At 42.0% G+C, this 14,881-nt stretch overlaps 1 protein-coding gene across 2 annotated transcripts in view; it reads left to right on the top strand.

The window, feature by feature from the left end:
* Window positions 1-241: 241 nt before the first annotated feature.
* LOC126473405 (integrin beta-PS) overlaps window positions 242-14,881 on the top strand; it is a 122,529-nt gene continuing 107,889 nt past the window's right edge. For both annotated transcript variants that reach the window (XM_050100423.1, XM_050100424.1), the window contains exon 1: window positions 242-370. The gene's annotated coding sequence lies outside the window, so the exon portion shown is untranslated. The remainder of the gene's footprint in view (window positions 371-14,881) is intronic.

Raw genomic sequence — 14,881 nt, 5'->3', positions numbered from 1 at the left:
TTAGTTTTGAAATACTGTGACGGCTAAACACAGCCACTATGGCAAAACATTTTCTTCTATCTCCTTATTAATTTAATAACTCAAGCTATGAAGAGGATATGGTATTAAGAACACTTCGTTTTGTATACCAGGATAGTAATTCGCAAATGTCAATGCTTTATTTGTATCGAAGTAACAAATTTCCCCGTGGCGTAAAAGACAACTGAAAGTAGTGCTTTTGCTGTTCGAATGTTGGCAAGACAGATTACCAATTCAAGTAGCAGACTGGCTCAGTTGCGAGAACGAGTTGTAGTGGAAGAGTGTGTGTGAGTGGGAGTAGTGGTGGGTCGTCTTAATGTTTTATGTTTAACGTGTGAAAAGAAGATCTGTGGTAAGTGTATGAATTTTGATACATATACGAAAAACAGAAAAAATGTGATACGTGTACACATATGTACAAACCGAGATTTTGCCTTAGGCCTATACATCGTATCATTGTTTTTATCTGGGATAATTATTTCAGTTTACATTCGTCATAGACGCGAATATCCTGATTATTGGATAGTTTGATTATACAGTGCGGTATATATGGAAATAATAAAGCATGTGTACCGTATACTAAGAGATTTTTCCAGTAATGTTTATGTTCCACTTGCGTCTGATTACACAGTGGTATTTTTAAAGCTGTAATTTTTGGCCGCTGTGATAATAATTGGAACCTTTGAAAGAGTTTCTGGCTTGAATCTATGGCCTACGTAAACTTGACGCAAGAGACAACGACGTTTTACTTTGGAAATAAAGCTGTAAACTGTCATGTACAGCTGGAATGACTTGTGAGTCATTGTATCACCCACCAAATCACAAAGTTTCACTTATAAGATATTGAAATTTTAATTAAAACGTTGTATGCAGCTATGATCTTTCACGTAAAAAGTAAAAAGCTTGGACACATAAGCTTCTTTAAAGGATATTTGTAAGGAATGGTATCTGAGTCATAATAGTGAATCACGAATGATGTGTCCAGTTCGGTGACATATACTCTTGACTTTAGGATTCGTTGGTTGAGAACATTCAAGTGTGCTGCTTTACGGAGAGGAAGTGCGAGTCTTTTCAATACTGACAAGGCGCGGAACCCTTGCAGATCTCAACGGCAATTGGTAATCAGCATATCATAGTGTGTAATAAACATGTGAAAACTGCTCTTTCTTTTCCTGTCACCCCTATTCTGCTACGGTTCGTTAATGTTAATATTGGTGAGTGTACTTTGTTCAACTTGTTACCTTGAATTCAAAACTTATCATAAAGTTAAATTATCTTACCATCATTTGTTGTCACCTTGTGGCATGTAATGCACATCAGCTTCGTTCTGCCACGATTTGTTAGAGATTTGTAGCGGTAGTGTCACTATAAAAACAATAGTTTTTAATGGGTTGCCTTAATTAATCTTTTTTAATAGTTCCTATTCAGTAACTGAAAGGAAACTTGATTGTAAGTGTAAAGTGAAACATCAGTTTGCCAGCATGTTTTCATCCATTACTGTAGGCCAAAATTTTTCTTTCACTCATGAATTGCCTTGTATTGGAATTGTATGCAATATCTTAAGAAAACTACACAGTGGCATAGGTTAGGAATGTGTTTAGTAAAGATGTGTGTACATCTGACTGGAGAGGTTATGTCTAAATTTGATACTACAGTAAAATTCGTGAAAGGACTTTCTCTTGTAGCTTGCCTAAAACATCAGGTATCAGTATTATCTTTATACATTTCTTTGTACTACATATTTTTTTCACCCCTTACACAAGTGATACTTTATAGCTAGTCTGCTATAACGTGATTGCAATTGGATTTTTTTCATATGTTTTCAAATTCCTGTGTCCCTCTTAGTAAGTGTGGGTGTAAAATAGTCAGCAAAAATAAATTCTCAGCCTGTCAGAACCACCCCTAGGCCACTTGCAATGTTATGTTAATATATCTACATGGCTTGATAATTACATAGATTTTTGCACATCTTTTGATCTGTCATTCCATAGCTTAATTGAGTTAATGCTGTATGGGTAGCAGTACATTTCATCTAGCCACTTTTACTGTCTTTGCATTGATTGCACTTGTGAATTCTAATGCCAGCTGTGTTGCATTCTACATTTTATTGTTATCAAATCCTTTTATTGAGGTATTTCCATTAATTTAGCCCTTTTATTTTTCTGGCAACGAATTCTGAACTAATGATTCTCCTCCATCATGACAACACATTATATTTGGAAAAATTTAGAACATTGTTGGAGAATGTCAGCGATTAAACACAAATGCTTTGAAGAAAAAAAAAGAATTACAACAAAAGTAGCAGTTTTTAAAATTTTGTTGTGGGGCTCCACATCCTCATTATATTTTTAGAAGGAAAACTTGATCCAGACAGGCTTTAGTATGTCTATTGTATGTGCCATTAGCTAATTTTGACAGCTATTTTCAAACACTTCTCAGAAACAAATGGTTCTGAGCACTATGGGACTTAACAGCGGAGGTTATCAGTCCCCCAGAACTTAGAACTACTTAAACCTAAGGACATCACACACAGCCATGCCCAAGGCAGGATTCGAACCTGCGACCGTAGCGGTCGCGCGGTTCCAGACTGAAGTGCCTAGAACCGCTCTGCCACTCCTCTCAGAAACACCAAGCTTTACATTGCATTTGGCTAAATAGCCACTAGGCATAAATATGTAAAGGAACACAAATACAATACAATTGTGCACAGCATTACATCCATTAGTAATATGTAAACAGAGAGCTTCCTGTGACTATAAATTTTCTAATGATTGAATATCTAAAAATATTTTCAATCAGAGATAGCATGCAGCAGTCAACTAGTTTGTGGAAACACAGAGTAGCCACAGAGAAATACTAAAGAATTGGGATAGAGGAAAGAAAAAAAAAGACTGCAAGAAAAGGCTTAGAATACAAGAGAGAAAATTAACAAAGTTTATACTTCCATATTTATTTTCCTCCCCTCCTGGTCTTGTTATGGCCAGCATTGAACACTGGTAATGTTTTATCCTAGGTGTACCTAGTTGTAGTTTTACTGTTGTATATCTAAAGGGAGCGGGAGCTTGGCAGTCAGAGAGAGAGATTTAGTTGGAATTTGTTTACCAAACAGGAATGCAATAACATACAAAATACAGAGAAACGCCCAAATAAAAGTAGTTTGTGATGTCTAACTGATTCGTGATTATCTCTGCAGCTAAATTCGTAATTGTAGAAATGAGTAACATCTGTGGAACGGGCAACCAAAAATGACTTCACAACAGTTTTCCAAACACTTTGGTCCCTTACCACTGATTCTTGTGTTCCGTAACAAGCACCAGGAAATTTTGCGGTTCAGCTCAGAATGTGTTATAGGACACACACATATTGCTGCGTCTCATGCTGCATTTACTCGCAGCGTAACTGTGTATCGTAGTGGTGGTTGCAGTTATGGTTTTCAGTTCGAAAGCTTGTCTGACGCAGCTCTCCACGCTACTTTATATTGCACGTGCCTCAACATTTCCGAGTACCTACTGCAACACACATTCATGTGAATCTGCTTTCTTTATTCATACCTTTGTGTCCCCGCAATTCGATTCATTATCACCTCATTGATTGCACGAAATGCCCATGTAATCTGAAATTCTTCTACAGCATCACATTTCAAATGCTTCAATTCTCTATTTTTCTGAGCTGTTCATCGTCGTGTACCGTGTTTATATTTAATAAAGTTGGGTGTACTTCTTGGTTGAAATGAGTAATTGGATTTTTTCCGTAACTAAAGGAGAATGTAGTTTGTTTCATATTTAATGTGTGCTAGGGCGCCCACTCTGTATAACCAACCACCAATGTGTTGCTTCCATTGGCGATGGGCGTTAACGCTGTACTCCCACGTGCTCGCCCACTGCGGTTTCTTCCTGCATTGCCGACGCTGCGTTAGCGGGACCAGTTCCTCAGCTCACAAGACAACTAAAGCAACGGGTTTCCGCTAGTCGCCAACATCTAGTTTTATAGGCTTTTTCATTGCATATCTCTCTTATAAGAAAGGAAGGCTACGAGGCATTTCAGACAGTTCTCGTTTCAGGCGCCATACTCAGTACCTATAAATGACAAAGTCCTAATGGTGAGTTCTAAGCATCAGAATTTTTATTCTTGAAGACGTTTAGACATCCTCAGCATATTGGAATGCACGATATATGTAAGATGAAAAATTTCCATAAATAACAAACTGGAAATCTCTTTCGTTTAAATTTTGAGGCTCTTAGAAAAGTACACTTCGGAAATTGTAATTTTTTCGTACTTTGTTATTTCACTCTAGTAAGCCCAGATCATAAATACATGCGACACATGCATTATACCGACAACAGAGCCGTTAAATAGCGGATTCGTCGTACAGTCTGTTGGAACTGCTTAACAGCAAGATGTGAACAGCTGCTTTGTATTTAAAGTTTATTGTAGTGAAGTCCAAAGGCGCAGTCACTGCGCTAACGTCATGAAAGTATCCTGATCAATCGCCATTGCTAGCCGGACTATTTGGGCACCGGACGGCACACCTGCAGCGTTTCCACCGTAGTATACGGTTCTAAAAATATCTGCGCCCTCACAGAACCATGTTTTTTAACTCGCAAAGGCCAACGTTGGCGCCAACAATGTTCATCCAATATGTGGATCGATGAAATAGCATTGAAACAATGTTGGTACGAGTTCGTTGTTTGTCAGTATTTCGACCAAACATCGAAGGAAGACACACTGTCAGTGCCGATACGCGTACCACACAATGGCACCAACGATGTTTCCTGTCTCTACCGTTTTTAAACCGAGTTTGTAGTCATATTTATTTCCAAGCTGATTTTTCGAAATGCCCCAGGAACAGTGGAGCAGTATTATTCACGCGTAAAACCGTAAATGAACCGGCCGCGTTCTGAAAGTTATACTTGTTTACGTCGCCTGAGTTGTAAATATTTGTCATGTATTATTGTTTTTCTGACATGTTCTACATCCTGGAGGACCTCCTCACTACGGATCAATTTGAATGAAAGTAAATCTAATCTAGTGCCTGTATGAGAATTAAACTGAACAATGGCGCCGATGTGTGGGCGCTATCCCGTACGTAAAGGCCAGTGTCATTGCTTTCCGTGCGCATACACGGAACATTGAGTGGCAGGCAATGTAGCATAGTATTGTGTGGTTGAATCGCTCGTGAAGAGCCCCTTGGTCTTTCTAGAGGCTGCAGCTGTACTATCGACGAAGATGAGCAAAGACAATTCGTTTCTGGTATCTAGCGTCCTCAGTGCTTGGCTACCATGACCCGCTGCCTACTCACAGAGCGCACTGCCCGTAATGCGTGCTCCAGAGTGGTCACACCGTCACCAACTGCAAACATCATTGTGCCCAGTTTGTATATACTTCAGACGAGCCATGATAACAGAGGGAGGAAATCATATCGTCAGATGCTTTAAAGATCCTCGAAATTAACTTCTAGATTTTAGGGAGAAATTTGGTACGTGTTCTTGCTGCGTCAGAAGTGTTCCATTCATCTCCATAGCTGAAAAATGCGGTTCTGTATTTCTTTATAAGGGCCTCAATTCAATGTATACTATGTACTTGCGTTTGATCGTCTTTCTGTGGCCCTTACTTCCACAGAATTATCACGAGCTTACGAAGTAACAGGCCCGTTGTTCAGTATCTTTTACCTTTATTCAGGGGAAACGGGCCTCAACTCACCCTCCCTTCGTCGGCAGTTATGTTTAAAGTTAGTTCTAAATAACTTAAAGGCGAATGTTGAAGTGGTTCCTGAAATCGATCATAGCTTCATTGTAACAACGCCCTTGACGTTCAGTGCTTCCAACTGATTGATCTTGACATCGACATGATATCGTAGTAGATTCCTCTCCTTTTCTCTAGGCATTAAGAAGCCATATTACTTGACTCGAGAAAATTTACAATACTGATATGCAGTATTCCAATGGTCAACTGTAGAAAATATGGCAACAGATTGCTCTAGGTGTAAACAAGTATTTTTAACGTCTGCAATCCTTGCTCTCCTACAAGAATTGTCAATGCCATTTTCTTTGAGTAGCATCAAAAATCGCAACCTGACAGTGGCTCAAAATTATCCAGTTGGGCGTCGAGCAAGTTACGTATTCTTTTCTAGATGCAATGTTAGGTATGAGCAATATAAAAGCTAGACATATGCTTTATCACCTCATTACTTTCCAGAAACAATCTGAGACTTTTTTCACCCCAAAATGTGTCACGAGCTTCACTAGACAGTAACACCTTTTCTTAGCGGTGAGGGTGTGCAGGATATTATTGTACTCAATCTTATACGAATGGACCCTAAATTCAAAGAGTGTGACGGAACGGTAACAAAAAAAAATTCTTTCGGATACTTTTCTGACAAGGTCAGAATTTCATTGGCGAGCGTTGCTCTCGTTGACATTTTTCAACCGTGACAAGTCTGAAAACCCACCCCAATAATACTGCAAAGTGCCCAGAAGGCAAGTAGGTATACCCTCTCTGCATAGCTTTGTTAATCATCGGCCGTTCCATTATGTTGTTCACGCACTGCAGTTTGTTAGTCAGTTGTTGCAACTCTGCGTCGCTTTGGGCAGGGACCATCACATCTTAGTCTCTCTTGGCTACATTTAAATTTACTCATTTTTCCACTGCATCGTAAGATGGTGTGCCTCGAGTTTTGTGTGTCCATGTGTACGTTGGCCTGCTTTGGGAACGCCCAGTGCATTTTATAATGGATGTGTCCACTTCCATCTTCAACTTTGCGTTGCCTTATGGAAGCAAAAGCAGACTGATTTTATGCCACAGAAAAAACAAATACGAATTGATGATGGTTTGCTTCGTTTATATAAATTTATTTTCCGATGAATGTTTTACTTTTTGCTGAGTGACAGAGTGGCTAAGAGGCAGCCTAAGGTACCAGGTTCGGTGTCCAACCGCTCCTACGATTTTTGTTGTTGGAAATATTGAGATCTCCAATATCACCTGTCCGTCATCTCAGTATATAACCATAAAAACTATATAGAAACTAAATAAGTGTTGTAATGTGCTGTTCTCTCGCTGGTAATGAATGAATGAATGTGATACACCGTATCATTGCGTCACGGGCCGAAGACGATGACCGGTATCGCTAGGTTCAATTCTGCCCTCAGCCGGCTTTTTGTCACTTGTCGCTTTTTTCACCACTGAGAATCATTTGTAAATGTGAAAACTGGTAAGCTGTACAATGGTTCTGAGTCTACAGTAAACTGTGCAACCTCTGTAGGTGGCTGGAGGAAGGCTTTGGCATACCGCTTCAAATAAAACCGTACCTAGCAAAGCACTGTAACCTTCAGGTTGATTTTTTAACCCTTATTTAAAGAAATGGAAACTAGTTCTTGGTTTCATGCTTTTTCCCTGAGTAGTCTTCTTCAAACGATTTTGATGTGGCAGTTCGATGGGTAGAAACTGGGCTAAAAGGAAGCAGTGGGAGAACGAACAAACAAAATGAATTAATCATATAATCTAACTTAACATCTACAATAAGAATAATATTTCTATCAGTGCAAAATTGATATTGTCACTGATTCACCCGGAGTCGTTCTTGACCTAGTAAGAACTGGGGCACTGAAGAGACTGAGACAGTTGGAACGAAAGACACTCAGGAGCATTTTGGGACCCAGAACAACAGAAGATGGTCGATTTGGAAGACGAGCGAACCAAAACCACATACCAAGATAGAATCTCCGACATCAGGAAAAGGAGCGTGTTCTTCAGACATCTTTAGAATGGACAAGGGGAGTTTAATACAGCAAAACAATACAGTTTGTGCAGAACAAGAGAACCAAAGTACGCTGAAACCTAGAGGTACAAAGGGATTTGGAACAAACGGGAATACAGGAACCGTAGATAGTCAATGATTTTTAAATTAAAAAATAGAGCTTTTACTAGTTTCGAAGACAGAAACTAGACCCAGAACAAAATCGTCATGGACAGAAGAGCGAAAAGGTTGCGAAATATGAAAATGAAAGAATATTGGAGGAGAATCGAAGTTGACGCTAATAACGTCGTCCTCAGATGGCCAAAACGAAAGGAAGAAACAGTTTGGTTTAAAAACCGATCTTTGTCGTCATTGTTCATGCTGCGGCTTCACAGCTGACTGGACAACCTTGGTCACTGATATGATGCTTCGACGTAAAAACCTCACACATACTCTAGGACTCTACGTTGAAAAACGTGCTTGCTCGGTAAGTTGTGTTTAAGACAGGTGGTGTACGAACTGTTATGGACAGATCGAAATTGTCTGGTTTTTCTTTTCAGTGATTCAGTCTCCATTTTTAGCGAGCTCAGCGTGTATTCAATCATCTCTACAGCTTAAATTTTGCTGTTTTTTTATCATTGAGAGCTGTGCGAGGCGATGATTTAGTTGTGTCAGGACCCAGATTTCTCCCTTAGTGATGCGCTGAAACGCTGTATCATTCGGAGACAAGGTGAACGTGAAACAGTAGTAGTTCGTGAGCAATAGGGAGTCTTCCGTTGACTGACGATCAAGCACCATGTTCTACATCGCCTTTGTTGCCTCGTTCCTGCGAGTTTTCTGCATGGTGGTAGAAGCAGCACACACACACAGCTCACTACAAAATGCTGCTTCGTCAGCGTGGGTGCGGCTGCATCGGAAATACCGGAAGTTTTGCATTAGTTTCTTGCGCGGAAACCCGTGACTCATCGCATCCGCAGCACCCACGACTTTGTCTACCCACCTTACGTCCCTTCCAAAGATTTTTAGCGTGCATTACCATCAATTACTGTATTCTTCCGTCACGCATCATCACCAGTGATCCGCATTTGTTCTGTATAAATGTTGCGGAAGCTCATCTGATTTATCATAGAGTAGTTTTTTAGCTATAACTTTCTCAGGTTTAAGTATATGACGAACCATCTCCTTAATACGAACATTTTTGGTTAAACTTTACTGTGACTTATTGATATCGAATGATTACTTTGGAGTAACCTGTGGCCCTCTCAGAAAATCAAAACACTATTTCAGTACATGGCTCGTAGTTTTTCGGAGGTTTTTGACTGTAAAGATGAACGAAATGATAAATGTGAAAGTAAAATAAATGAAAAACTACTACCAGAGGTCACAGGTTCCTTTCCTATCGTGTTACCTAGCATGTATGACTACACTTTGAAGTAACAGAAATGACGTCAAATCTAAGGGAAATACTCGTCAAGATTTTCTGCTACAGTGACGCCAATTTGACGTTACACGCAATATCGTCAATCGATGCGGCAGGCATATTTAGATGTTTTGTATTGTAACTTGCAGTACGTATTTCAGAACATGGCGCATTGAAGATTTATCACCAACACGTCATCATTAATAATGTATAAACGATATAAGCCTTCGAGAGATATTATAATAAGCAAAATGGAGACCAAAATCACATGACCAAGCGCTAGCTTAACGTCTATTGTCGTGGTGTAAGGAGTCTGAGGATATAGGTTCGCATCCTGCTACATGTTGTTTTTCCTAACGTTACCGTTCTTAACATTCTGGGACTTTCTTATGAATGTGATACAAATCCATCTGCAACATTCGATGTTATTTAGATTTCGGATTGATTAGAGAACAGTGGATGAAATAAGTGTGTGGTTAGGCAGAAACCTAAAAAAAGTTTAAATTGCTGCGTCTGAAATGGGCAGCAATAAAATTCATATTTGCCCTTCTCAAAAATATTTAGCTATTTATTTCCGAGTATGTGGCAGTTTCCGGGCGTGATGACAGACAAGAACATGAAATGGCAGCTTAGACTGCTGCGGGTGAAAAGAAGAGCAGTAACATACGTATTCATGCTCGTCGCAAAGTCGATTCCTAAGGTTGTCGACAGTCTGTGCGACGCGAATATGACATCACGTTTGCAGGAAGTCTTGAGACAAGTGTTATCCCAAATGAATCTAAAATGTGCAAAGATCATATAGCAAAACAAAACAGTATTTCCGGTCAAGCATTGATAGCACAAGATACCCACTACACCACATGAGTGTATACAAAATTGAATGTTTGAACTGTGACTGTTTCTACATAGGTCAAGCGGGTAGATCATTTGAGATTAGATTGGAGGAACACACAGCAGCAATAAGGGGGAAAAACCTCCAGCAGTAGCCAGCCACCTACAAAGAACTCTACATAATAAAACGAGTATCAGCATTCTGCTTATCAAACGTAAATACTAATGTAGCCGCCCTCTAAACACTCCAATTATACAAACACCAAAGAAAACTTGAGTCTATTTGCGAAACCGTTGCCGTTTACTTCAACACGAGTAATGTATGTAATCGGCGAAAAATGGTCCAAGAGTGTGGCGAGAAGCCAGGCGCCCTTAATTCACACAGCGCGTGCGCAAACCCGTATCTCCGCAACGAGAGAAGATGGAGCTGTTAGAGCGTTCGTCGACCCGTGCCGTGTGCCAGCGCACGCGCCTGCAAGCGGAAGCGGTTTTTGTCTCTCCCCATTTTTATGTGAGGCATCTCCATGCTCTTGCCTCTTCTGTTTGCTGCTACCCCTCACCTCGCCCCACACACACACACACACACACACACACACACACACACACACACCGTGTGCCCGCGTGCCCCTTACCTTAACAAGTGGAGTATTTAGAATAGATAAAAAGAAATACTTTTTGTGAGACAAATTGTCACAGGTGCACCATTTCCGCACCTACATATTCACGAAGGTTTCGACAGCGGTGATGTTCGAAGATGGTGTTCTGACTGCTGTGTGATTATTGTTTTAGACATGTTGGTGAGAAAATAAGAGTTATATGGAGGCTGACCGTCAACTAATCTTCCGACAAACTATTCGCGAATAGAACTGGAAAGGGCAGAAAATCTTAATAGTATCGGAAGCACCCAACACTGGTTTGCGAAGTATAGATTGAGATTGTGCACTAAGTACTACATTCTTCCTAGCATGTACATTTAACACTCATTGTTGTTTTCTGTGTTATTTGAACAGTTAACATATGGTCTGTCCAGTCGGTGAAACCATTACAAACTGGCCTACGAAACTACCCAAGCTACAGACGATGCACGTCGCGCGAGGTTTTCAGTTTCCCGCGCGAGCTATTAGTCCTAGAAGGGGGAAAAAATATGACCTTTGTGTTGGAAATTTAAGGTTTAATTTTTACTGCGACGTGTTTCCTCTGGAGGGTACTATTTGCGAGTTACTCAAGAAAAGTGATATTAAATGTATTCCATCTCAGAAACCATTTCGAATAGGCCACAAGTCCATATGAAGTCTTCTGTTCGGAATCACAGTCACCTCTCAAAGCACGTTCCTTATGCATACTGATATTTCAGCCAGAGGCAACAAGGTTTGGGAACGAAGTCACCTGCAATTCTCCATACCTTTCAAATTGTGCAATGCCCCTGTCAGAAAGCACATGCGAGCTCAGTGGTCAGTGATATATCAGACTCACATGCAATGACGAATCTTAAGAGAAATAATGATTGACCTATACTGTTAGATGGTTGGACAGTACACAATAAAATTAGCCCTTCAATTTTACACTGATCTGAATTTTGATCCCTTTCGGCCATTAAAAAAATCTGCTTTAGTAAATGAGAGAAATGCACAACATCGGAGATAAAATATGCTTTTGGAGCTTGATCTGTTAAAGTAACTTATCACATGACATTCATTTGAACATGGCTGTTAGTGTCTTCAAGAACTTGCACTTGATTCTGAAGTTATTATTGTGGGTTATGTGGCGAATATGTTCCAGTTGCTACAAAATTCCACATCCTGAAACATGTTACGCATCAAGTTTAACTGATTCATAATTATGTCCCTTCTGTGCAAAACTTGAAGCTTTTTTGTAAATATTTCTGTGTTTGCTACCTAGGTTACACTTTAGTCCCGTATGTGTTCCCACTTAAGTTCAGCTAACACTCTTTATCATCCTACATTTCGCTAGTGTGCAGTTGGTCGGGGATTTTGTTGTGCTTGATTGTTGGACGGGTGTGTTTGGGGGAAATATTAGAATGAGTCGCGTAAGTATCTGTATGCTCTGTGGGATAAAATAAATTACTCACTACCTTAAGGCAATTTGTCTAAACGCCTCGAAAAATACTAACAATTTCATTGAAGCTAACGTGGCTAAAAAAAAAGGTAGAAGGCCTGGACTGCAAACCGAGAGATCAATGGCGGAATATGTGCCTTTTGCCACACTGAAATGTGTGGGCATCTGTATTTAAGAGGCAGAGGTCGAGGTCGAGTTGTGACAGTAAATTTTCGACCTCCCTACCTCAGCCAGTAAGCATAGCGCCACCCGAAAGGGGTTATGCGTGTTAAAATCTGCGAAGAGTAGGAAAGGTTTAGGGAGTTGATCAAACAATGCAGCCAATATGTTCAGGCTTACTGCACCATTTGCAGGAAGATATACATTGCAGACAGTTATTTCCTGCGTCGTCCTTATCGTGGCAGCCACAGCTTCTAGAGGGTTTTGAAGGGACACAGGTTCACTACATATTGAGTTCAAGAAATAGACGCAAATTCCACCTGACACCACTGTAGTTGCTACGGTTCCTATACTATCCCTTATAGCTATGGAGGGCAGGGGTCCTCATTGCCGGAAACCAGGTTTCGTGGAGGGCAGTGAAGAAAGCAGGTGTAAAGCTCAACAATTGCAATAGCTCAGCCATGCGGTGGAAAAAACCGTCGCAATTCCACTGGACGATTACGTGATCGTGAGACCCTGAAGTCATCAAACATTCAATGAGGCAGTCTACGCCTCAGGGTCACGTGCTGCCACCATATGAGTGCCTGTGTGATCGACATCCATTTTGTCTGAGGGCCCAACGATATCTAGGTCCTCAGCAGACGCCAGAATCTCCACCTCATCCTCAGACACAGAGCTTGTAGGCAGTGGTGGTGTGGGTGCCACCACAGTCCCTTGGTTCTTCAGTGTCCAAATGGTTCAAATGGCTCTGAGCACTATGGGACTCAACTTCTGAGGTCATTAGTCCCCTAGAACTTAGAACTACTTAAACCTAACTAACCTAAGGACATCACACACATCCATGCCCGAGGCAGGGTTCAAACCTGCGACTGTAGTGGTCTCGCGGTTCCAGACTGCAGCGCCTAGAACCGCACGGTCACTTCGGCCGGCGTTCTTCAGGGTCTTTTCTTTTTAGGTTTCTCTTGCTGCTCCTTAGGTTTGTCCAACTGGGAGGTCTTCACTGATACACTCTCAGGGACTGATGAGGACCGTGAAGCCCTACAACCAGCTGCCTGTGGTTTCTTCAGCCACTGGCAGAAGTCAGCTTTGCTACTGGTAGGAACCTGGGAAGGCCCAAGAGATCCCATCCTGGTGAGAGGAGCCAAAGAAGACTTACACTTCTCCAGCTGATAAGTGGGGATTGACGTCCCCGATGGGACGGTGGGTGTGGTATATTGCTCCTGAAGTAGATTGTGCAGGACCAACAGAGAGGGAAGTGCCCCTCCCCCCGCCATTACAGGGGCAGGTGGAGTCTGACAGCTCAGAGCCAACTGTACGCGGCGGAACGGAAGATTGTAGAATGGTTACCGTAGCGGCGGCGTAGTTTGACGTCATATGCACAGGATGTAGCCTCTCGTATTACCTTAGCCTCAGTGTAGGACAGTGGTCCAGGCTCTTGTATTCCATTATTTTACTTTCTTTCTGGAGACTCATGCAGTCTGGCGACCAAGGTGAATGGTGCACCCTGCAGTTGACACAGATGGGAGGCGGGGCACAGGGAGTATTGGGATGTGAAGGACGTCCACAATACCGGCAGGTGACACTGGAAGTACAGGGGGAAGTCATATGGCTGAGCTTCGAGCACCTAAAGCACCGCATCAGGTGACGGGTATATGGCTTTACGTCACAGCGTAAGACCATCACCTTTACATTCTCGGGTAATGTTCACCCTTGAAGGCAAAGATGAAGGCACCGGTGGCAACCTGATTATCCCTCGGACTCTGGTAGACGCGCCGGATGAAATGGACACCTCGCTGCTTTGAATTGGGGCTTAGCTCATTGTCAGACTGCAAAAGAACGTCCCTGTTAAATATGATACCCTGGACCATACTTAAGCTCTTATGGGGCGTGATGGAAACAGAAACATCCTCCAGCTTGTCACAGGCGAGTAGTGTCAGTGATTGGGCAGAGGATGCTGTTTTGATCAAGACCGACCCTGACCGCATTTTGACAAACCCTCCATCTCTCCAAACTTGTCCTCTAAATGCTCAACAAAAAACTGAGGTTTCATTAACAAGAAATATTACCCATCAACTCTTGTACATACGAGATACTGTGGTGAATAAGCTTCAATGTCATCCAGCATGGCGTTTCTCCCATGGTGTGTGTGTGGGGGGGGGGGGGGGGAGGGGGGTGGTTCGTTGGGAACGATTTGTGGTCGTATTTCTTAGCATTGATGTTAGACTTTGACCTCTTAGAGACTGCTGGTGTTTCACCACCGGCAGGAAATTACGTACTACGCTTCATGGTGTGCCATCCACCCTGATGCCACCCACTCCGACCAGGGGCCCTCCCCAAGACCGCCATACAGCCGCAGCAAAGGCCACCTGGCAGGATAGCCATTGCCGGGAGTCCCGATGCTCTAGGGTGACGGGCATCTACTCCTTGGTATACGTGGGGAGTTAACGGCGCAGGCATCAGCAGAGCGATCCTTGTGTGGTCAGGGGCTACAACCAACAGGGTACATTGCGGCCCCACCACAACGGACTGGCTACTGTGCTGGATATCAGGCGCAAACTAGCTAAGTAGTCCATTATCGTAAACAGTGCAGAAAGCGACACTGCGCAGAGGATGGAGGAAAACGCACCCAGAAGGGTAAATATCGT

This window comes from Schistocerca serialis, chromosome 4 (assembly GCF_023864345.2).
Source record: "Schistocerca serialis cubense isolate TAMUIC-IGC-003099 chromosome 4, iqSchSeri2.2, whole genome shotgun sequence".
NCBI lineage: Eukaryota > Metazoa > Arthropoda > Insecta > Orthoptera > Acrididae > Schistocerca > Schistocerca serialis.
Note: the sequence above shows the minus strand (reverse complement) of the source record. Positions and strands in the feature narration are given on the sequence as shown.